General features: G+C 44.2%; 1 protein-coding gene and 1 non-coding gene across 4 annotated transcripts in view; one reads left to right on the forward strand and one right to left on the reverse strand.

The window, feature by feature from the left end:
- LUZP2 (leucine zipper protein 2) overlaps window positions 1–26,132 on the reverse strand; it is a 1,804,399-nt gene that overhangs the window by 1,027,072 nt on the left and 751,195 nt on the right. The window lies entirely within an intron of this gene.
- Window positions 12,984–13,090, forward strand: LOC138505344 (U6 spliceosomal RNA). The gene has a single exon (XR_011280144.1). It is a non-coding gene; the product is annotated as a U6 spliceosomal RNA (small nuclear RNA).

Raw genomic sequence — 26,132 nt, forward strand, 5'->3', positions numbered from 1 at the left:
ACCCCCCAGCAGTGCAGGGGCAGCCTCCACCAGGCTCCCACACATGGACACCTGCACCCACACCCCCCATCAGTGCAGGGCAGCCTCTACCAGGCCCCCACCCCATGTCTACCACCACCCCACCCCCCAGCACCAGGGGCAGCCTCCACCAGGCCCCCACTCATGTCTCCCATCACCCCCACCCCCCAGCAGTGCAGGGGCAGCCTCCACCAGGCTCCCACACATGTCCCCCTGCACCCCCACCCCCCAGCAGTGCAGGGGTAGCCTCCACCAGGCCCCCACTCATGTCTCCCATCACCCCACCCCCAGCAGTGCAGGGGCAGCCTCCACCAGGCACCCACACATGTCCCCCTGCACCCCCACCCCCCAGCAGTGCATGGGCAGCCTCCACCAGGCCCCCAACCATGTCTACCACCACCCCCACCCCCCAGCCACCAGGGGCAGCCTCCACCAGGCCCCCACTCATGTCTCCCATCACCCCCCCCAGCCACCAGGGGCAGCCTCCACCAAGCTCCCACACATGTCCGCCTGCACTCCCACCCCCCAGCAGTGCAGGGGCAGCCTCCACCAGGCCCCCACTCATGTATCCCATCACCCCCACCCCAGCAGTGCAGGGGCAGCCTCCACCAGGCTCCCACACATGTCCACCTGCACCCCCAACCCCCAGCAGTGCAGGGGCAGCCTCTACCAGGCCCCCACCCATGTCTACCACCACCCCCACCCCCCAGCCACCAGGGGCAGCCTCCACCAGGCCCCCACTCATGTCTCCCCATCACCCCCACCAGCCAGCCACCAGGGGCAGCCTCCACCAGGCTCCCACACCTGTCCCCCTGCACCCCCCACCCCCCAGCAGTGCAGGGGCAGCCTCCACCAGGCCCCCACTCATGTCTCCCATCACCCCCACCTCCCAGCAGTGCAGGGGCAGCCTCCACCAGGCTCCCACACATGTCCCCCTGCACCCCCACCCCCCAGCAGTGCAGGGGCAGCCTCCACCAGGCCCCCACCCATGTCTACCACCACCCCCACCCCCCAGCCACCAGGGGCAGCCTCCACCAGGCCCCCACTCATGTCTCCCATCACCCCCACCCCCTAGCCACCAGGGGCAGCCTCCACCAGGCCCCCACTCATGTCTCCCATCACCCCCACCCCCAGCAGTGCAGGGGCAGCCTCCACCAGGCTCCCACACATGTCCACCTGCACCCCCAACCCCCAGCAGTGCAGGGGCAGCCTCCACCAGGCCCCCACCCATGTCTACCACCACCCCCACCCCCCAGCCACCAGGGGCAGCCTCCACCAGGCCCCCACTCATGTCTCCCATCACCCCCACCCCCCAGCCACCAGGGGCAGCCTCCACCAGGCCCCCACTCATGTATCCCATCACCCCCATCCCCCAGCAGTGCAGGGGCAGCCTCCACCAGGCCCCCACTCATGTCTCCCATCACCCCCCATAGCTAGGATGCACATACAAAAGCTGGTCCTGGTGCGAAAATATCTTCTGGTCTAAAATCTTGAGGTTGCCTAAAGGAGCCCCTATTGCCTGCCTCTGATATGAACTGGGAATGTTATCAATAAATGCTAGGGTACAATGGAACACCTTAGTTTTGTACAGGAAATTAATGGGGGTGGACGACCTACTGCAATTTAAAATACTAAATACATCAAATAAAAGAAAAACTGATAAAATTCTCGAAGAATGGAAGGAAAATTGCGGAAACCTGTTATGCCAGCTTGCGACAAATTATGAAATGTTGCAACAAAATCCGAACAAAGTGATGAAAAAATGATGGGACCAGGATTGGTGTGAAACTCCGGAACAAACAGCAAAGCATAGACACATGAAGTATGCTCCTCCAGAAGCGAGAGCCTGCAATAGGCTACCAAAATATCTAGAAAGATTTCCGTGTAACAACAAAAGGAAACGGTTTCTAATGCTTTGACTGAATCTATTCCGGACAAAAGAAGTACTAAATCTCAACAAGAAGGATGCAATAAATGACGAATTGTGCCGTTTCAGTGAGAGTACCGAGGAAACACTGAAGTACCTGGTCCTAAACTGCACAAGTTTACGACAGCTGCAAACAACACATTTACAGAAAGCGGACATCTTGAGAGCATGTCGACACACTGAAGATGTATGGAACTTAATGAACAAAGGTGAAAACAGACAGCTTATGTTTGCCTTTATATCCTACTTAGAGGAACTAGAAAAGAGACTAGATCAAAGTGGAAACAGCGTGAAGGCGGATGGAAGTGATGATAAGAATGAAGTGGAAAGAATTTAAAACACTTCTTCACAAAGATTTTAACTGATGTAAATTGAGATTGACGAAAGAAAGAGATCTATCTAAATATTTTTAAAAGTGTTTAATGAACTTATACAAATAAAACTTTTTTTTTAAAATTAATCTAGTTTGGACAAAATTAAAGCTGTGGCCAGAGTGGTGCAGCTATTCTTGGATAGGAACGGGTTACCAGCTCTAATCAGTTTACAAGTGTATGTCGAGGCAGAGGCCATTGAATTAACCTGTTTGGCAAAGGTAAGGGAGGAATGTAGATAAAAGCGTAAGGTTTTTACCTCCTTAGCAACTTTGATCATGTTACCATCGATATTGAAAGAGGCGTATTTGTGGCCTAGTTTATTGAGATTGAAGGTGGTTCCTAGTATGATAAGCTCCATGTTGTCATCATTCAGGCATAGACTGTGGGTAGCCAACCAATCCTGGATGATGAGGTAGATTTTGTTTACCAAGGCCAAATCCTTATCATAATCCACAATAACTGGTCTGAGAATCTGGGTATCATCTGCATTGTTAGTGTAGGTGATACCAAGATTGTCCAGATCATCAAAAAGGGCCTTAGTAAACATATTGTACATAGTGAGGGAGACACAGGAGCCCTGAGCGACTCCAGATCTAATCGGAATAGGGTCTGCTGCCGTAGATGGCGAGAAGACTCTCATAGTCCTGTTGCTCAAGAAGGATCGGATCCAGACTATGGCCTCCTTAGAGAAGTGAGCTGCTGAGTCAAGGTGACTGCATAAGACCTTATGGTCCACCAAGTCAATGCCTGCCGATAGATCTATTAGAAGCAGTAAGGCCAATTTCCCTTTGTCCTTGAGCTTGTCGATCTGGGCCTTGAGATCAATCAGCACAATTTTGGTGCCGTGTTGTGGCCTAAAGCTCGATTGGTGGACACCTAGGAGCTTATTGAGCTCCAAGTAATTCTGTATCTGGAGACACTCCACCCTGTCTAAAATTTTAAGTAAAATGGGCATAGTGGTAATGGGCCTATAGTTCGTAGGTATTGTTGGATCTAGTGACTGTTTTTTGAGGAGCGGAAGTACCCAGAACTCCTTTAAGTTACTGGGGATGGTACCAGTAGAGAACGATGCATTAATTAGTTTAGTTATAAAAGGTGCAAGGTCTCTAGCAGCATCTTTAATGACTTGCGCTGGACATTTGTCTCCATGACAGTTTGATGGTTTAAGGGAAAGAACAATTTTTTCAACCTCAAGAGTTGAAACTCTTATGAAATTAAAACATTCTGGTGGTTTATGGGACAGCATAGGAGTGCCAGATGGTGAATTAATATTAGGTAGCCTTGTTTTTTTCCTAGCAATTTTATGCTGAAGTGATGTAACTTTGTTGGTTAAGGCCTTCCTTATATTAGAGCACCATATTTTGTCCTTCACACAGTTTATTGGCACAGGAACCAGTGCTTCAAGCTCTTTTAGGATTACAAAGAGTACCTTTGTACTTGAGTTTGCTTGAAGGATCTTGTTGATGTACGTTTCCAACTTGGTCAGAAGTATTTCTTTCTTATAGAGGGAAGAGATGTTAATAAGGTTGGAATTGTTTTCAACAGAGGGTAGGTGCCTCCAAGTGACTTCACACTTTCTTTTTTCCGCTGTCAATGTTTTGAGGTGCGGAGTGAACCAAGAGTTCAAATGTGCTCTAGGTTTACTTTTCCTCATTTTAAAAGGGGCAATGGTATCTAAGGCTTCGGTCATACTTTTATTGTATTTGTTAACTAGTGTAGTGGGATCAGTAGTATCCGGGAGTGACTTAAGGGTCAGTAATATAAGGGATAAAAGCTTATTTACTGTGGAGTTTTTATTTCTTGTTAGAATAGGAGGAGCAAGTGAGTTATTTGTAGTTATGATAATTTTAGCTGCTATACTGAATGCTAACTGATGGTGGTCTGTCCATAACTGTGGGGTTATGGTGGTGATTGAGGCATTACAGTTGAGGTCTGCAACCCAATCAAGTATTCTCCCTTTGTCATGTGTTGGTAGTGTTACTCTTTGGGTGAGGCCAAGTTCCGTGAGGACATTGGTAATGGCTGAAGCTTGCTGGTCTTTGGGATCATTAAATCCCAAGTTAAGATCTCCTAGCAAGAGTACTTGAGATGTATTTTTCAAGTTGTCAGTCAGAATGCTAGAGATGTCCTCATCTAAAGCACCAGTGGGGCCTGAAGTTCTGTAGATGAGATGAATGGGTGGCGTTTGGGAGTCAGAGACGGGTAATTTGGCAGGGAGAGATTCACAGGATTTGAGGTCAGGTGAAGGGGCCATTCTCATGTCTAGGTTAGTCCTAGCTATGAGAGCTATGCATCCTCCACGTGCCCCCACCCTATCGGCTCTGTTATCAGGTACTGCGAGCATAAGGGCCAAACCTGCTGCTGCACGTAGCCATGATTCTGTAATGGCTAGAATGTCACAGTTTTCCACCTAAATTAGGTCAGTTATCTCTGTTGCATGAGCCATTAAGAATCTAACATTTAGTAAGGCACCCATGAGGTCTAAGAAAGAGTTACCTGTCAGTAAATTGGGTGAGGTACACTTACTTGCTTTATCATCAAGTATTGCAATAAGGGATTTATTTTGCCAAAGTTTTTTCTGGGTAAAGTCATATGTTTTAGGAGTGGGTATCGTGATGAGACTGTTATTTTTAGTTATGGTGTTTTGCTTGTTGTATGGGTATTCTCTCCTCAGGCCTATCTTAGTTAGCGAGGTGGCAAGCGATTCATGGAGTTGGACAATCTGGAGCAGTGTCTAAGATTTCTAGAAGATATATGGCAAAGTCTATTCGTTTCAGATAATCCCTGGGTAAGGTCATAGTTACAGGGTGGTCGAATGTTCAGGTTGTTGGTATAGTGATAGTCAGATTGAGATGTTTCGTCTATCTTAATCCCTAGGGGATTTCTAGTAGATATATTGTGTTTAGGGTTCAGGTTCAACTTAAATGTCAGTGGGGTGAGTGTGGCATTCACAGTGGTAGATATAATACCATGGCCCTCATTACGACCCTGGCGGATTTTTTCCGCCATCGACGGACTTTTCCGCCATGGCGTAAAGTCCGTTTACGCCATGGCGGATGGCGGACTTACCGCCCCATTCCGAGGTTGGCGGGGCGGTAAGTCCCCATTGACCCATTTACCCTTCCCCATTCCCATTTCGGCCCCATAGGGCTCAATGGGAGTGGGGAAGGCGTTAATTACGCCACCGTACATTACGGTGGCGTAATTAACACCAAGGTCCCATAGCGCCATGGATTTTTACGCCCACTTGGCGGTAAGGGGTCGGCGCAGCTAACGCTGGCGTAAACCCCTTACCGCCAGGGTCCTAATGAGGGCCCATATGTGGTAGGGGGAGGTGTGAGAATGGTGTACTGATCTGTAATACTGATCAGTAGATCTAATGCCCATACAACACACAGTAGGAATGGATGTGGGATAGTAGCATACATAGTACAATTAAGGTACATTCTGTGTGGTGTTTATGCAAGCAAGGGTTGTGAACTGCAGATGGAACTATGGGGGAATAAGCAGTTAAAGTACACAAAAATGCACAATCTGACAAGATAGGCTAGTTGAATTGATCGAGACAGTATATAGTAATACACAGTATATCAGGGTAGTAATTAACAATATGGGTAGCAATTGAGGTTTCATCTCAGTGGTTGCCGGTAAACGTATAAAAAGGGATGTACTCTAACACAACAATGTTGGCTGTGGTGTGGGTGTCAACAGGGTTGGCGGCGCCATAAATACAAGCGAGAGTGGCAGTCAAGATCAACAAATTTGGCAGAAGTCAACAATTCAGATATGTGCAGTGGCAAGTAGGCCGTGAAATCAACAATGATGGCAGCCATAAGCGATTCAGTTATATGCAGCCGCAAGTAGGCTGCGATGTAGTTACAATCAAAAATTGGTAGGCAGAGCTTTATAGTGGTCTCGTAGAATGACAATCAAATGGCGGTGAGACAGAAACAGCGTGCAAAGCAGATGGATAAGGTAGAAAAGGGGGGCATTAGTTTGAGTGCAATGGATATATCAGTTGACTTGCACAGGTAGGCGACCGACAGTTTCAAGTTGCGGAAGGTGATCCATGAGAGGAGGCGGTTCAGACATATAACGGTCTATGGTAGTATGAGTTAAAGAAGCAGTGTTTAGTGAATAGAGGAGCCGGGTGGATGACTAACACTGTGGTAGAGGAGGATGGACATGTAGGTGGAATGGCCAGTGCCGGCGCATCAGTGTGCAAACAGGAGCAAAACAGGGTTTTATCTCTATGGGCTTTTTTTTGCACGAGGGCCGACTTCCGCCTGCCGGCAGAAGGAGTGGTTCAAATAGAGAAACGTTGCCTAGCAATACAACGCTTTTCTTCGGTCTGGGGCGGTTGCCATCTTAAGAGCAGGCACAGCATAGAGTAGTTAGCGGGTGGTGGATTCGGGCATCAAATCGAGTCAGTTTGAGGTGGAAATGAAAGAGAGAGGCAGCATATGCTTATTTCACAGCTGAGCTAGAATGCACATCACGATGTGCAATGGTAGTAGCGCTGCTCCTGCAGTGCTCTGGTCTCATGATGGAGACTGGAGAGCCTGGGTTGATTGGGAGAGAGCTTCTGCTCTCTCTTCATTCCGGGCTGAGTGAATAGCCCGAGCAAAACAGGGCCTTATCTCCGCAGGCCTTTTTGTAGGATGGCCAGCTTCCACCTGCCGGGGGATGGAGTGGTTCAAATAGAGAAACGTTGCCACGTGGATATGTGCGGGAATCAAGTTCTGTGAGCATGATCATCATAAACTGGGGGAAACACATAAGGCTTTGCATTGTGGAAAGGATGGGGATGGCTGAATCGGTGATTGTGAACTGAGCCCCTGCATCACAATACAAAACATTGAAAATGAACAAGATCTTAACCTATTTAATATGCTTATGTATGCTTTGGAAACATGTTCATTATGGTATGGTATGGATCATAGATAATGACCCGAATAATAAAGTCAAATTATATTTTCCACCTCCATCAGAAGCATATACATATTTCCATGTTCAGTAGTTTTATTTCATGTGTTATATTTTTGTGGACCTTAACTCCCTGATATTTTCAACAAAGGGGTGTTCCACAGTGTGCGTCCTATTCTAGCTAGTATGTACAAGAAACTTGGAACTTCAATTTATATTTTATCATTTGCCTCAGGAAATCATCCACTCACCAATGATCCTGGAGCTTTTCTATTAAAAGAAAAAGCGGCGAGGGATAGATAAAGACAATTTAATATAGCGCATGGCCGTTTTGCAGGCAGTATAAGAGCGACAGATTTGTCGTAATCTGTAGCTTTTGGACCTTGCATTGAATACAATATAGTACATATTTCACAAAGCTTTTTTCAAGGTTAAGCGGTATTCATGCCCGAAGAAGGTCATAGATTGAAAATATGTATTGCAAATGATTCACAAATAATTGCTTCATCGTGCTCAAGTCTAATTTACTAGTGTTTAGCATACAACACAAATGTATGGATTGCACATACATAGCTCCAATCAGATCTGTGTAAATTACCATTCCATGTGAAGCGTTATGAAGGGACTAGGTAAGAGAATAGCAATTGTTTTTTGAAAACACACACACCAAACACACAGACGCTCATTACGACCATGCTGGTCCGGTAACAACGGTGCCAGTAAGCCTGTCAGCGCCGATGTTACCGGACAGGCATAGTACAAATCTGCGGGCAGGGATTTACAATTACCGGTGCCTGACTTCCCAGAATGGCGGGGTTGTAATGCCCCAGTGTTTCCGGCAAGACAGGTGCTGGTAAATCATTGCGGTTCCGATGGATAACTGGCGGTTTTACCGGCAGGGTTACCGCCGGACCCATAATGCGGGCCATAGTCATAATGTGCATAGATAGCCGCATGCTTTTACAAGAAAAACTTGCTTTTATCTGCACTGACATGTATAACGGCAACATATGTGGTGCAGCTAATGTGGGAAAAGTCACAGATCAATGTGATATTGGCAGCAGGCTTTGAAATAAAATGAAGGCATACGAACAATTGAAATCAAAATGTAGTCCTGCAAAATGTATTTTTATGAAATACTACCCTTGTATGGAGTGCACGTTGTGCCAAAAACCAACATGAAGGATATATCCATGTTCAAGCTTATGCACTATCTTTATAAAGCCCTTGCTACAAAACACATAATTTATGACAAGAACAAATTGCACACGTGCAATCCGAACACATGCAGTAAATTACATGGATAAATGTGGGTGAATCATTTATTTATTCATTAGAATGTTTTAGTCCGTGCTGGAGTGTTTCAGAGCGCTAGGAGTCTGTCCCACAGATTCTTCATATAGTTGAAAAGGATTGGAGGCAAGAAGGACCCTTGATGGACCCCTTACTTATCAGTCTTGTGGTCAGATGAAACAGGTTCATGGAGAAAACATTGTCGCTGTAAAGAAGGAAGTGGGTGTACCAGTCCAGGACGGTGCCTGCGAGTTTCATCTAGTGGGATCGCATGTTGAGTAGAATGGTGTGGTTGATGGTTTTAAAGGCTGTAGATAGGTTGAGAAATATGCATAGTGTTGTGCGTCCTTTATCTTTGATGTTGTGTAGGTCATCGTGGATGTGAATTTGAGCATTCTAACTTTTGTGTCCAGGTCAAAATCCAGATTCAGTAGTTTGTTTGTGGTGAGGTATTGTTGCAGTTGGATAGTGACACTGCGCTTCATGATTCTAGCGAGGTATGGCAGGATAGTGATGGGGTGGTAATTTTTGGTGAGTTTCGAGTTAAGAGATATTTTTAAAGGGGGGGGGGCAATTTATCCAGTTACGAGTCCAGAGGGGAAAGTAGTCTGTGAGAGACAGGAGCTGATGATGTGGAGCCAGAAAGTAGCAAGTATGGTGATGCCGGTGGTGAGGCAATTGGATGTGGCTTTAGGTAGACAAGCATCATCTAGGAAGTGTACAGGTTTCGTTTTCGTCCCTTCAGTATAGGAAACATGGGGCTATACTAATCTTGAACTTTCACTTGTTTGTTATTAACACAGTAAGTGATCAAATGCACTTAATACATCAAATAAATAAAACCTAGCTGTTAGAGCTGTAGTTGGACTCTGGCTGGGAAGTATGTTTGAGTTTTTATGATGAAGGCTCTTGCAGTTCGATATTCTCAGTTAATTGTGATTGTATGGTTGCTTGAGTCAGTTAATGTTTGCATATGGGCCCTGCTAGTAGAACGGTGTTCTTGTTCTTCTAGTCTAGTTTTACCACTCTCTTCCACATGGTCACTTTACTGTTGATGAGTTTGGTTGATCAGGTTTCCTCCATTAAGTCAGCCTGTCTGACTGAATTTTTTACCATAATAATTACATTATTATGGTAAAAAATCTTGTATCCTTAAAAAAAAGCTAGAAGTCTTGGTCCCACTGAGTATGAGAAGTCCAAAATCTCTATCTACCAGGACCTGTCTGCATACATGTTGGTGAGGCATAGGCAATGCAAGGCCCCCACGAAATGGGCGAAGCTTAAGGGAATAGGATAATGATTAGGATAATCCCTTCTCAGTCTCTTTTAAATGGAAGGGTGAAATACCACATAATCAAGGAAGATGACATTCAGAGAGTTACAGAAGACCTGACAAAAACAGAGGAAGCACGTGCAGAGGTTAACAGCTACAGGACGAAGTCACTCCCTGATACAGGCAAGAACCTTTAAAGGGGGAAATTCCAGGGATCTAAACATTTCAAAAACTCCTTCCCCAAGAAAATACCATGTGAAAGAAAGGAGATGTCCATTATAAGATTAGTTGGAACACTTTACTTTGGGCCAAATATCAGGCAGTGTTGCAGATTTTGAAGGCAATTGAAGTGAGGATTGGAGTCATGGCAGTAATGGGTGGAAATTCACAAATCGCAAGACCTTGCAAGGGAGGATCAGGAAACAATGAGGGTGGAGGATCACACAAAGAAAGGATTTGCAATTCAGAACAGTAGGTATGAGAAGAGCTTGGGACTGGCTCCCTAGAAATTAAAGTGTTAGATAAAACCATCCTTCAGGCCATAGCTGGATCTATACGCAAAAACGGGTCAAGCGCAGAAAGGTGGGGAAGGAAGTAGGATCGCCTTATGTATCGTTAAGATCAGTGTGTATAGGCCCATATTACCAAATTACTGTGAATGCAAGCAGACGTTCAAATGATAATGACGTGTTATTATATAACACTTACGCTTAAGCGCTTTACATAGAAATAATATACACCCAATATCACCCAAACCTGTGTTGGTACTCATTTATTGACCTCAGAAGGATGACAGGCTGAGTTGATGCATTTAAGAACAGAGTAAATCAGTGACTCACCCCCTGAAGTGTGCCTGAAGTAAACTTTTAATGAGTCTAGAAATTAGTGTATAGAATTCCAGAAAGACACATTATTTGGTATTCCTGTCCTTTCTTATTTAGAGTCAGTGCTGAAAGTGCTAGACTTGTGGCACTCCTGTTTTTATTTTTCTTCTTTTTTTTAAAGGGCCTGAACTAGAAAGCCAGCCACATGGTGCTTGCATTACCAAAAAAAAGAATTATAATTATTTTAAAAAAACACTTTTTTTTTCTAGAGGTCGCAAGGGAAACCAGAGGTCGCAAGGGAGACCTCAGAGGTCGCAGTTGCGGACTCTGGCGACCCCTAAATGACGTCCATGATGGTAGGGCTTTTAATTGCACGTGGCTAGGGCTATGGATATGTAACGACTATCTATTGATGTATAAGAAACCTTCAATCTCATGGCAGGGTACTGGCAGGCCAACCTAACTGACAAATCAAAGGAAATGTGTGTAGTGTTTTTTTCTAGTTAGTTCATATTGCACATGGTGTGTTTAATTTAAATAAAGATACATTTTTTGTAGAACCTTGATTGGACATGCTCTTTCTTTTGAACTATTATACTTTTCTGTTTGTGTTGCTACTGGATCACTTACAAACCCCTCTTGAGAATATAGCCTTCCCTCAGTCCCTGTTACCCCAAAGGATGAAGTATGAATAACCCTTATCTGTGCCTGTTTTAACTTTATGATTGGGTTCACTCTTGGCTTGTGGAAATGTGAGGCATGAGCAGGCCCTTTAGCATCTTCTCATGCTTGTGCTTCTGCAGGACAGTAGTGACTTTGTTACGGTAATCCTATTTTTTCCAATGCCTTTTACAATGTTTTGCTACTACGGTAGGAGCTTCTAAGAGATACTGGGCCTCATTACAAGTATGGCGGTAAGGCAACAATGGCACCTGTATCGCTACCGGCACCGTTTCTACCGTACTGCCATACTATGAGTTCTGCTTGCGGGTGCCCTTGCAGCCACCAGGTCTGACAGGCACCCGTGAGCAGAACATGATGGTAGCACCGGTACCGTTATTAACGATACCGGTGCTAACATCCTCCCATTCCCATTCCCATTGAGCCCTATGGGGAATGGGTATGTACCGGGCCGGCACCCTCGAAAGGGCAATTACCGGGTCCGGCTGTGCCGGAATAACCTGGGAATTGCCCATTTGCGGGTGCCAGACCCGGATGCGGGTTTGAAGGTTGCCTTGCCGGTAAAACCGACCCATTGTGTTGCCGGTTTCTTCTAAGGGTTAATGTTAATATTTTGTGGGTGCCTTCGGTTTTTCCAGTGAGACCCCATCAATGTTATTTGTTCAAGAAGCTCTGAGAGGAAACTCTTGTATTTCTGTCTGCTTCAGTCTCGTTTAGTACCTGGCCTATGCTGCCAGTAGGGTCTCATATTAAAAACATATGTTTCGTCATGGTAACTATTCACTTGCACACTCAGACCGCTCATTGCAGGGCAAGCAAAGAACTGCTATTTCAATACTATAATACATCTAGATGTTTCTGTTTAGGAAAATGGATTGCATATTCATTAATTTGCACAACGTTTGCTGACTACTCTGTAGTGAGTAGGGAACTACACTTTTTCACAAATCTGCGTTTTGTGCTCTGATCTTTCTGAACTCTACAGACGTATCAATAACACCGTTTTTATGTGTGAGGAAACAAGGTTTTGATACTGCGACATTGGTAGTGCTGTGTGGAATACCCATGCACAACATTTAATAGCTAGAAAGGACAGTTATTAACTAGGTACACCTCTCTTTCCATGTATGTGTCAGTTTGCACATACTAATACACTAGAGACGGCAACATGGGTATGTGTCTCTGCGGTTCTGCACATCCCACAAGGAGCTGATCATTAGGCAGACGGACAATCCTAATCAATGCAAAGGGGAGGATTTAGTAGGACGAATAAAAAACAATGTACAAGACGTGACATTAGAACGTTTTTAACAAAATCACCTTTGTCCGTATCTTTTCCTAAATTAGTTGTTCTGCTGTTGTGACTTTTTTATTTCATGAGGCTAGTGCAGACGTAAGCTAGTGTTTGAAAAAGCATCATGGACACGCCGATTTCAAATGCTGACTATGTGGAGTACTCAGCTACATTAATGTGCAAAGGCGACCATCACATTTCTTGAAGGCAACACAGACGCGCACATCGTTCGCTTACTGTCCTCAGGTTAGAGGTAGCAGGCTGTCAGGTGCCCGTGCCTGGCAGTAGTGCATTCTCCACCACCGAGCACACTCATTGGTGCTGGTGAAACGCACTATGACAAACATTGAATTGTACAAAAAAGCGGACACGCATGCTCGCTTCGGAAGCACATATACTAAAATTGGAACGATACAGAGAAGATTAGCATGGCCCCTGCGCAAGGATGACACGCAAATTCGTGAAGCGTTCCATATAAAAATAAAAAAAAATTTAAAAAAAGCGGACACGCATTGCAACTAATCGCCAGGGGGTGACACTGCATGAGGCATAGGCAGAGACTCTTGCTGTTCTACGCCCGTTCCCTGGAGGGGGCGGAGACTGCTGCCGGTCACGTGGTCATCACGTGACTCTGAACCACCTCAAAGGCCAGACACAGTCCGCCGAGCTGTGTGCTTTTGCTGCTACAGGTGTACTTTTGTTCCAAAACGAACGTACGTGTGTCCGCATCGCTAACTCCTCATCTGCACAGCACTGCGAGTCAGGAGACTCTTGCTGTTCTACGCCCGTTCCCTGGAGGGGGCGGAGACTGCTGCCGGTCACGTGGTCATCACGTGACTCTGAACCACCTCAAAGGCCAGACACAGTCACCCTCGCGGCGCTAAGCCCTGTGGTGACAAGGCCGCTTGCTGTACTGTTTTGCTGCTGTTTGGCTCTGGGAGGCCTGCTCCAGGAACCAGTGAGCGGAAGTCACTGAGTCCAGCTCACCGACATTTCAATTCCGTATCAGGATCCACAAGTAAGTGCTTTATTGTACTAATCTGCAACCAACCGAGAGCAAAGGCACAGGAACATCTAGATAAAATTTCAGTGTTTGTTAGTACGAACACACTAACAATATCCGCACACACAACCCTAATTTACAAAAACTTACGTGTAGAGAAACTGCATTGTAGGTTGTGAGACCACAAGGATGACGACAAAACAAGGTCCACAGACAAGGACAAAAACTATACAACAGCGACGACAAATAAATCCTTGGTCGCTAGCAAAGGCAGGTGCAGAAATCCAAAAAGCCATCACTCATGTAGTCGGGGAAACGGCTGTAGACCTCGAAACAGACTCCATGGTGACTGGCAGCGACAACATAGGATGTGGTGAGCAACTCCCCTTACCCTTACCTTTTCAAATGGACTCTGCTCCGTCGAATGATGAGAGAAACATTGAAGCCACTCCACCAAATGGCCACTTACAACAGAGCGAAACGCATGTAAAAGACAGAGACACGAATCAGCAAAAAATGCTTGAAACAATTCCACACTCGGAGAGTGTCACTGACTTAATTACATCAAAAGATTTACCTAAGGAAAGTGGGAATAAATTCAAGGCACCATTGTCCTTGTCCGACCTAATGCCGTTCCCGCACGACCTCAGCGAGGCTGATAAAACTCACAGTGTTGAATGCATAGAAGACTTTGTCACCCCCTTTGAAATTCCTGACGTAGACTTATTAGAAATATTACACCCTGAGTCAATAACGGAGATCTCTCAAAACACACAAACAACGAACACAAAGCAAATAACTCAACCATTTGAGACTCAATCTCAAAACTCTAAGGAGCACTATAATCAAATGGAACCTGGAAAAACCGTTAACTGTGCTAATAGTAAACTAGTGTCAAATGTCAACACCATCTCCACACAAGATAAAACTAATCAGAAAAGTGCCTTGATAAATGGATCTGAACAGGGATTCGAAATGTTGGACGAAGCAACAGTGGATGCTATCTCTCAACTTGCTGTACGCCTAGGGAAAACAAACTCTCAAAGGTCGACCCCTCTGGGATCAAAAAACACAATAAACAAAGAACCTTCTAAATCAAATGGAAAATCCAACAAAACTCATCAATCCCTAAACACCAATGAAAATAGCGACAAACAAGGAAAAAAAGCAAGCACCCCAAGATGGCATGCAAGGACACCTGTCCTGGAAAAGTCGAAACAACGACAACCCATGGAATTGAACACTCTCTTGACCCACACGAATGTAGATTCATTTAATCTACAAACAACGCCGAGGAGGGACTCTAGCGAAGCAGCCACGAAATCAAGCCTTTCAGCAGCAGCTGCCATGCAAATACATAACAATGTACTAGCAGCATCATCTTTAGCTATGATCCCCTTCGTAAAATTATATGAATCTCTAAATGAAACCATTAAAGACCAAGGCGCAATGCTAACTATCCTAATGGAAAAAATAGAAAAATTGTCTGGTTTTACATCTTTTATCCAGAGCAAAATGGAGAAAGAGGCAGACGTATCTGCTAATTTGCAAATGCGCCTTGGCGACCTAGCAGCAAGATATCACTGTGACAATGACAACTTGTCCACAGGACTGCTAGAAGCGGTGAAATGGATGAGACATGAACGATATCAGTCTACTTCAGTAACTCCACTAGAAGTACAGGGAAAGTTTCAGGAAACAAGAGCCAAAAACGATAAGTCACAACTAAATATACGTGCACCTAGTTGCGACCAACCGACCTTAGAGTCATTACAGAACAGGACAAATAGCCGGCAAAAGAAAAAACAACAAGAGTTGATGACAGAAACACTTCCAGATCTCCCTCAGATCTCTCTTGGAGAAGTTGCTAAACAACCAGCCTTCAAAATCTTCACTGGCGTACATGATGAAACAACAAAAGCCTCAAAAAATCAATCCAAAGATAACACAACAAACGATGTCCCCAAGATCCCACTCTTTTCCGCAAGCACCCTAGTTAGAAACAAGTGGAAAAGATCTGCAAATACAAAAAAATGTATAAGGAATATGCCATTACCAACTCGACCAGCAATATTCGCACGAGCGGAGAAGGAAATTCGAAAACTAACAACATCAGAAAATCAAGCCATCGCCAAAAGCACCGAAAAGAGGAGCCCATGTAGTAAACGTATGCGGGGAGACACTTCAGGAACAAGCACAGCACAAATCATCTCAACCTCGTCAATAGAGCTTTGTAACCTGTCAACATATTCGCACAATAGCGATAGAAATGATGACGTAGCCGTGTTTGAAAACGCATGGCAAGACGAGGATCAACAAAAACAAAATTTCCCAAAAAGTGTTCCAATTCGAAGAACCAATGAAAATAATACCAAGCCTCAAATGATGGGAAAATCTAATTTAGAGAAAGAAGGAATATTAACACAAGCTGCAAACAAATTAAATCCAAAACTAACAATAAACCAAAGGAAACGAATTGTGCATTATAAATCAAAAACACAACAGTATCAGAAAAAGAAAAATGGCAACGAAATCATGAAGCTTCGACTTCAAAACATTCATACAGACGAACACGAGATGAATTTAAATCGGACAAATGTGCTGAAACTATTCCAATGCATACCCTCCTTACGGACCATTCATACGGATGACATTAAAATAGTGGAATATGCTTCTGAAAACTCCACCGATCAGGTGCTACTGCATATTATTTCAAATGCAGTGCGATCCACAATTCTACATGCCTCAGACGAACTTCTGGCATTTGGCTTTGACTTGATGGTAGAACCTCCAGAAAGCACTGAGCAGGAAAGAAGCCAATATGACGAGCAGGACCCCCTAACAATGGAATCCAAAATCAACGCACTACGTCATTCATTAGCTAATATTCAAACAAAGCAAGGATTACAAAGACAGCTAAATTAGCAATGATTGAAAAGACAAGAGGGACAAGGAAACCTCTTATCGTGGAATACACGAGGATTTACACACTTGTTTGAAGAATTTCCTGTCTCGTCCGAAAAAACAATATTCATTTGCTTGCAGGAAACTTGGCTACGTAATAAACCATCAAAAGATGGTTTTAGCATATTCCTTAATCCTGCTGGAAAAAACAGAACCGGTCGTCCCTTCTTGGGACTTTTGACGATGATTCGAATTAACGAAAGATGGACACCAGTACAATCCCATAACCCAAATCCCTTTGTCCAAGGTACACTAATAAAATACCATCTGCCAACCAAAGAGCAATGTGAATACATGTTAATAATTAACTGCTATTGGAATCCAGCTAAAATTGCAACTGACAAATTCATAAAGTCAGTGCTGGAGCTCATAGATAATGTTATCCTAAACCATAGGAAAGTATGGATCATCTGCTGTGGAGATTTGAACTGTGCATGGTTTAAATGGGACCAAACTTCAGAAACTAATCTAAGAATACCAAAAAACCAATTATGTAAAAGAGCAAATGCTTGGCAAAATATCATGTCAAATCGAGATCTGGGAATGATTAATGGAAACATCAAAGGAGATATTCCGGCAAAATGCACTTGGAGAGGTATCTTCAAAGGTGCAGCTAAAACCCTAGATTATATCTGGACGTCGGCAGAGATGTACGGAAAACTAATTGACATAGAAGTGATCACAACAAGAAAGAGTGATCACGAGATGATACGTCTAAATTGGCGGGTTTTTTGGAATATGAGCGAGCCAAAAATACCCCAGTTAACTGTAAACCCGACTGGCAACAGACTGAGAATAACTGGCCCGCAGATACGACAAGTTACTGAAATATTTTGGAGAAAAGAGGACCAAGGTATATGTGAATATGCTCCATTATTATCAAACCTTGTAAAAAACCAGCTAAGCACGACTAGCAAAACACATAAATATAATTTCAGTAAAGTGATTCAAGAAGCTAAAAAAGTACTAAGAAGCGACGTGAGGAAACTGAAAAAAAATCACAAAACGGGTGATGCTCGAGTAAGTATAAAAGCTCGGCGCAAACAATATAGGAATTGGGTTAGATCACAGAAAGCAATTATTGACCAAGATCGTGCGGAAAATATAATGAAACTTATGTTAAAGAAAAACTCCAGAGACATATGGTCAATATTAAATGCTGGATCCCTGAAATTCCAACCAACAATTGTAAACGGTCTAGCAGGAAACATTTGGGTTGACCATTTTACAAAGGTATACAAAATATCTTATTGGGAACCAGCAATAGAACTCAACACCAGAACGAAGGACTGGGACTTAAAAATAGACGCACGTGAAATTGCACATGCAATATCCAAATTAAAAAATTCCCGAGCGCCAGGTCCGGACCTGATCACAAACATAATGTTAAAACAAAACGTTGTGGAATGGTCAGTCTTTATCGAAATTCTCTTTACTCGACTCGCTACAACCAAACAAATACCCAAGTCTTGGTTAAAAGCCATAGTGGTGCCAATCCATAAAAAGGGCGACCGGGACAATCCAAATAACTATCGTCCAATCGCTCTCTTAGACACCATAGGTAAGGTCTGTGGATCATTCTTGAGAAAGAAACTTGCAAAATGGGCAAATGATGAAATGATTGTAGACCCAAGACAAACGGGATTCACTGCTGGCGTCGGAGTGGACGCAAATCTTTGCATCTTAAGCATATTAAAAATGGAAACCATCAAAGCAGGTCAACGGATGTTTCTGGCCTTTATTGATATGAAACAGGCCTTCGACGGAATAAATCGTAGAAGGCTATGGCAAAAACGTATCTCATGGGGATGTCCGGCCAACCTACTTGAACCTATTATAGCACTCCATACCAATACATCAATACGTGTGCGACTAAGCAATAATGGAGAAATGTCAGAAATTATCGAAACTGAGAAGGGGGTAAAACAAGGGTGTCCTCTGGCATCAGAGCTATTTAAATTGTTTATAGCAGACCTACCAACTCACTTGAGAGACGTCAACTCATTTCCTCCAAAACTGAATAATACACCAATTTCCTGCATAACATATGCAGATGACTTAGTACTATTGGATCGTACACAAGTCGGACTGCAACGATTGTTAAGCAAATTGTACAACTATCTGACAATGAACGATCTCGAAATAAACACGGCCAAAACCAAGATTCTAGAAATTGGCTCTAAAGGTAACAGAAAAGACCGAGACTTTTCATGGTCCATAAACGGTGAAAAAATAGAAAAAGTAACTTCCATAAAATATCTAGGTATATGCTTCAATAATTCCATCAGTGAAGGACCATGGATTGAAGATCTACAAAATCGTATGAAAAGGCTGGCGCTGCAAGGAGCAAAACTAGAGAGAGAATATGGTAAATTCTCGTTGGCTCCTGTTATATTGTTCTATACACAAAAAGTGGTACCAACAATAACCTTCGGAGCGGAAGCTGGGTGGAACATCTCAGAAACTACATGGCACCTGCTGGAAAGCATATTTTGGCGTAGAGTGTTGAATCTACCCAAAAATGTCCATGCTGCCGCAGTAAGGCACGAATTATCACTGAATTCGTTACACTCGAAAGTTATATGGAAATCGCTCACAACATGGAGGAAAATGAATCTGAACCCCCCAATTCCAGCATATGAGATCTTCAAAATGGAAACCGGAACTCAAATAAATCAAATAAATCTGACAACTAAATGGAACTCCAAACTAATGGAAATCCTAACCGCAGTTGATATTAAAGTTACAGAACTGTTGCACACACCTCAAATTGCAAAAAAAAAGTTTGAACGATGGTCCTGGATAATTAACAAAGAAATGCGAGATTCACTCAAATCAATGGCAAGTCTAGGGCCAATCGAAAATAAACTAAACACGCCAGCTCGATTCCTGACACGATGCCCTTCAAAGCATCATCGTATGCAGTTTCTAAGATTGAAATTAAACATATTAAGAACAAAAGAAACACTAAAGAGACAAAAAAACATAAAAATAAAGGACAGTTCCTGTAGATTCTGTAAAGATGGGATTGAAACCACCAAACACCTCATAACAGAGTGCACAGGAACAATCTCTCAGCGTAAAATACACCTGGAAAAGTTCACTCCGTTGAGGAATGATATTGACAGATGGTGGAAAAATCTGTTATCAGGCGAAAATATACAGCTAGTCTGTGCAGTAATAAATTACATGGACATGCTGCTGCCAAATCAGGAATTCTGGGACATAGACCAGAGAGTCGCCAAACCATAATCATAACCAACGGCAAGCAGCACTTACAAGGAACAAAGATGAAGCGTGGAAGAATGTAACAAAAGCCTTATCATAAAACATGTATTAGGCTGTAGTTTTACAAAAAAAAAAACAAAAAAAAACCAAAAAAAAATAGCAGTGTTTAAACTGGTCTGTCCAGAAAGAATAACGTAGGGCTGGAAAAGATATGACAGTTCTCTGTATTCCACAATGATCAAACTCTAGGAAATGCAGGGCTTTTTAAAGTATAGAAATGCTGATCCCGATTTAAAATACAGGATGCAGTTTTCTATGCATGACCATGCCCTTTTTCTTCGCGAGATCTGAATACATTTGCACAGAAATTCATTCAGGGGAGCAGAATGGGCGCATCTCCTTTGTTAAACGCCTGCAACAACCGTTCCTGCGATTGATGGGGAATCACCTCCCTTCCCTGTTGGCAAAAATACAATTTGGTCAACCATACCCATAAAAGATTAGGTAATATGTTTCTACAGAGTTTTGGTAATATCCGATGCCATATAGTTGTCGTCCCTTCTATTCCATTGTTGCACTCCTCCACTTACTTCAATTTCTTGTTCTCTATTTATTCTTTTTTCCCCTTTAGCTTCACAAGTTTCTATAAGAAAATAAAAATGCCATCAGTCTAAACTGCCACTGTTATAAAAAGTAGCATTCTGTGCTTTTCACTCACACCGTTATATCACCTACCTTTAAAACACAATACAGAGCTTTCAATAGAAACCTCTTCTGTGTTATGACATGCACCGCCTCCTACGGCTGATGTTTCTCTAAATCCCGCTGTGCAACTAGCAACAGGTTTCAAGGAGTTGGATCATGTATCCCTTCTAAGAATAAGATAACACTGGCAACCTGGCAATGCAAGAAAACTATTTAAGGGCATATATTTCTGATCTTTATGAGTTTCTGTATGGTTGCCTCTTTGTAATCCCCACATCAAATCATGTGCTGCAAACCTGAAAGAGTATTTCAGTCCGCTGGGGTTAATGCATCAGAAGAGGCGATGGTGCTTCACTGTGAAAGCTGCTACACCGTAGACTAGAGGGGCAGTTAGGCTTTTGTAAGAACCCTCCGGAGCATTCTGACAGAAAGCAAAGAAGAAGCATATCTTCAAATAGCATTAGCAAGGCCATTCATCTCCTTTTCCATAGAAGTTTAACACCAGCATCTAGAGGGGTCGCTTCTTAAATATCTTAATAATTTTTCCACTGTTACCACAGTGCTTTTGCTTATTTTGCTCTATACCACACTACCACACTCTGTTCACCAGTTTTACTGCCACAGTGATCTCAGCTAAGCTTTCTCATAACTGTGCATGCTATTCCATTCCTTGAAGAGTGCCCTCTGCTCAGCTCCCTCTCTGCACCTGCACCTGCCCTCTCCGCACATCACCTCTCATCTCCAGCCTGTTCATCTCTTCTTCCCTACTTTCCACCTGTTTAACTAACCTTTCATCCACCTAGTTGTCATTGTGGCATTCTTATCTCTTCTTCTCTCAAAACCACTTCTAACCCTGACCAACCGTCTTCGAACATCTTTCCTCCCAATTCCCATCCCACCTCTCCCACAAATCCTTCCCTTAACCAATGTCCTTCCAATAGCTTTACTATCCTGTTATACAGAAACATGTGTATGTTAGTTTATATCTCTGTGTATATATTAGTGTTCATGTGTATTTATGCATCTTTGCATGCAAATATATATGTATGTTTGCAGGTATATGTGCATAGCTTTGGACATTTTGCATGCATAGATGTGTGCGTGTGTGTCAATAATCTAGGCATTCTGTCTGGGTTGATTTATCCAAACGTCTGGAAGGACCTTTATGAATGTATCACTTAAAGCTTACATCTTTACATTTCTTTCATTCCATGTTTTCCTATTTGCAATAGGAAATCTCAATCAAAGGCACAAATGCTTATATAGGAAAAGGAAGAAGTATTTATTTTACAGAAACATAGTGTTTCCGAGGGTTTCCAATGCATTTCGGTCCTGTGTGCTGAGTCCAGTTGTGGAAGGATTGTGTGTATTATACCTGGACAGGCTGTCTTTACTGCTGCTAGCAATACTGTAGCCTTGGTGGGTGCCTCGATATGTTCCTTTGTGAGGGCAGGTGACACCCACCTCAGAGAAACGGCCACTCTACATGAAGCTGTCCTGGGTAAAAAGAACAAAAGGGCACACTCATTCAAAAACCAGTTTGCTGCACGCCAAAAGAACATCTGACTGTATCTAGATGATTATTATTATTATTATTATTATTATTATTATTATTATTATTATTATTATTGTATTGCTTGAGCGTGGACCTAGCTTTGAGAAGCAACAGAACAATTTACAGATGTATACACTAATACAGATACCTAACGGAGCACTTTACACAGCTGTACAACATTACAGATGCGTGACAGAGCTGTTTTCAGTGATAACAACAGAACATATATACAGCACGGTTAGGATACAGAGGGAGACAGAGGAGGGGTACAGCTGTACAGGATGGTGTGGAGGAGAGGTGCGAGCAGCATCTAGCAAATCAGGTGGCTCGAGGGGCGATGTTATGGCCTAGGTGTTGAGGAGGAGAGACATTTTGAAGACTTGGGTCATCAGCTCTTTTCTGAATTGAAGGAGCATGGGAGTCTGAGTCTGATGCCGACGGGGATGAGGTTGCATAGTCTTGAGGCCTAGGCAGAGAAGGTTTGTTTTCTGGTCCTTTCTTTTTGCAGCACCAGATTTCAAGTCTGCACGTGACCTGGCTTCTGGTGGTGTGCTGTCTGCCGGAGATGCCGGGTTTCTCCACAAAGTAACTGGGTGACTTGAGGGCGCCTGCCTTATAGATGATGCAGCAAGGCTTGAAGTTGAAGTGGTCGTATTTGCATAGACCCTTGATGAGGCATGCAGCCGTGTGTAGGACACTTCACAGTGGTACAAGGGAGGATGACAGGAGGCCTTTGAGGAGTGCATTGCTCCCATCCAGGTGGGATATGACCATTGCTTGAACGGTGGACATAAAGCTGTTCGGAGGAAGGAAGGGCTTGACTTTTTACAGGAGGGGAGAGCTGATACCAAGCTGTCTGAGTTTTCTTAGCTATATGTTTCTTGAAAGAGAGGTGTGGAACCCGAGGGACTTGGTGCAGGAGGTCAGATTGTGTCTTAAGCCCTTAGAGTTCATAATTCATAACCAGGTCTGTATGTCTGGGTTTTCGATGATGTTGGTAAGGAGTAGTAATTTGGTCTTGGAGGGGTTAAGCTTCAAGCATGCAATGGACATCCAAGATTGGATTAGCTAGAGGCAGGTTATGAGCCTATGGATGCCCATGGTGGAGTCAGTCTTGAGGTATAGCTGTGTGTTTTTGGGTTATTGGTGGATGTGGATGCTGTTAGTGACTAGGAAGGCTTCCAGCGGCTTCACATATAGATTGAACATCACTGGAGAGAGGATTGAACCCTGCGGGAATCCACAGGTGGTTGGTAGCATTGGGGATCTAGAGGGGTCCATTTAAAAAAACTGCTTGCGGTTGGTGAGATAGGAATTGAACCAACATAGGGCAAGGTTGCTGATCCCCATGTGCTGATGTAGGGTGCCCGTAAGCACCTGGTGGTCTACTGTGTTGAAAGCAGACGATAGGTCGAGTAGAACCAGGAGGCAGGGGTGTCCATTGTCAAGGATGTTGAGGGCGTCATCAACCACCTCTATGGTTCCTGTCTCTGTGCTGCATCTTAGTCTGAATCCGGTTTGGTAGGTTTGGAGGAGATTGTTGGTATCAATGTGTTTCTGCAGTTGTGTGGATACCACTTTCTCGATGATCTCACCTAGGAAGGGAAGGTGGGTGATGGGGCGATAGTTACCTAGGTTGTCGGGATCCAGAGTTGGTTTCTTTAGTAGTGGGAGAATTTGTCCTATGTTTGGGGTAAATGGGAAGGTGCTTTGAGTTAGGGAATTGTTCATGATATCCAGGTCGGGAATGAGAGTTTCAGTGGGGAGGGTCTTGAGGATGGGTGCTTTGAGGATGTCATCTGTATACAATGTGGATTTGAGGGTACCCAGGGTTTCCACCAGTTCCTCTTTCGAGTGCCTTGAATATTGTCCAGGGTGTGGAGCTATTGCAAGGAGAGATGTGAAGTGGGCCTGTGGATGCAGAGCTGACATCTGTGTGCTGGCAAATCTTGCAGATTTTGTTGATGAAAAAGGTGTTGATGGCTGTGGATTTTTCAATGGAGTGTGGTATGGCAGGGTAGGGGGTTGATGCACTGCTTGACCGCTTTGATGAGTGCTCTGCTTTTGTTTGGTAGCTTCTGCTATGATATTTTGATAGTAGGAGGCCTTGCCTGTGTTGATCATTTGTTTGGGGGTTGCTTGGAGTTCCTTGAGAAGTGCCATGGCGGAGGCAGACCTGGATCGGTGCCAAGTTTTCTCTTGTTTCCTGAGAACTCTTTTCCTGAGGTTGAGTTCTTGCGTGGACTATAGTGCTGACAGTTTTGGTTTGCAGGTGCAATATTTCAGTGGTGCGTGTAGGTCGATGGGGGATGAGAGGGTGGCATTGAGTGCTTCCAGTAGAAAGTCCTAGTTCGGTTCGGTGGTTTTTGTCCATGTGTAATGTAGGTTGGCAAGGTGTTCTGTGAGGGCTTCCTCTGGGAAGTTCTTGAAGGACCTGAAGGTTTGTCTGCTGGGTTTCTGCTGGGAGTGCTTGACTGGGGTGGTGTGCAGGATGACCGGATGTTGAAAGGCATGGATAGGTGTTCAGAACAGTCAAGTGGGAGAGGAGAGCTGTAGTTGAGGGAAGCCAGTGCAGTGATGATTATGTCGAAGATGTTACCATTCTTGTGTGTCGGATATTTTGTGTGCTGTGTGTGGCTGAGGGTGTTGAGAAGGCTGAGGAGAGCTTCCTTCATCAGTTTGGTGGCCTTGTTGCATGGGTGGTTGAAGTCGCCTAGGAAGATGCTGTTGGTGTGTGTGAGGACCATGGTGGTGACAGGTCAGTGAAGTCTCTGTTGAGGACAAAGTTGGGTTGGGTGTAGATGAGATGGAAGGTGACACTGTCCATCTGAGAGAGAAGGAAGTGTTAGGAGAGGACTTAGAAGGTGACGATGTTTGGAAACATCAAGTCTGGTGCAGGGCCACAAGGTCTTGTATCTGACTGCAAGGCCACCACCTGTCTTGTGCGGCCATTCTCTGTGCTGGATGCTGTAGCCATTGGGGACATGGACATCTAGGATGTGGGTGGAGGTGGGTGTCAGCCAGTTCTCGGTGATGAAGATGGTAACAAGTTTGTCTGTAGTGATGAGGTCAGCAATGTCTGCTGCATGAGTGATAGCTGAGTGGGCCTTGGCGAGCATCAACGTCTGTGTTGTGGACGGTGAAGGGGTGTTGCTGGGCTTGAGGCTGATGTGGGTGAGGTTGCTGCATTGTGGAGTCCATGCCTTAGAGGAGGGGCGATGTCATTGACATTGTCTAGTGATTGTTGGGATGGCCTGTGAGGAGAGAGGGAGAAAACACATGTCGGTGCATGCTTACTTGATGTCGGAGCAGTGGTTTGGGTCCTCCCAGTCCGAACAGGTCCAAACAGGGATTAGTATACCCTTCACTTCAGATACCCGGGTGAGCGACACCTCTTGATATAATAGTTAAGATCAGAAGAAAAAAGTCAGAACTAAGGCAGGTGGGACTTAGGCTAGGTGACCTAGATCCACTTGCACCTGCTCACTAACTGCAAATGAAAAAGGCTGGAGGGCTGCTTAAGTAGGGAAAAAAGTTAGGAAAACAGGAAGACATCAACAGTTGTACAGTGATTTACAGATGGGCAGGCCTTAGGCCAGGCACCCTAGATGCACTTGCACCCACTCACCTACTTCAAAGGTTGGTGGGGTTTAGGTGGACAGATGGAGGAAGGTTCCACCATATTATTTCTCGTTCCTACCTTTAGCACAAAACACTTTGGGTGGGATGTCAGAAGGTAAAGTCCACTTTTTATAAGAACAAGAGTAGGCCAGTGTGGTAATGGAGATGAGAGTTGCTTCAGGGCTGGCCACGCCCCTTCCTGTTCCAAAACAGGAGCAAAGATATAAACTAAGAAATGTTCAATGAACCATCAGTGACACTCTAAGGGAAGGGCACTCCTTTCTGAGAATTGTAGAACATTCTGGAACTTAGATAATTTGTTTATTTTTGCACCTTTTTGAACTTTATGTTGGAACATTGGAAAAAACTACAGATGGCCAGTTCCAAGACTGTATCCCTTTGCATCTTATTATGAGCTTAGCATGTAAAGGTCAGATTAGGATTTT

Source organism: Ambystoma mexicanum, chromosome 11 (assembly GCF_040938575.1).
Source record: "Ambystoma mexicanum isolate Mex_15411 chromosome 11, UKY_AmexF1_1, whole genome shotgun sequence".
Taxonomy (NCBI): Eukaryota; Metazoa; Chordata; class Amphibia; order Caudata; family Ambystomatidae; genus Ambystoma; species Ambystoma mexicanum.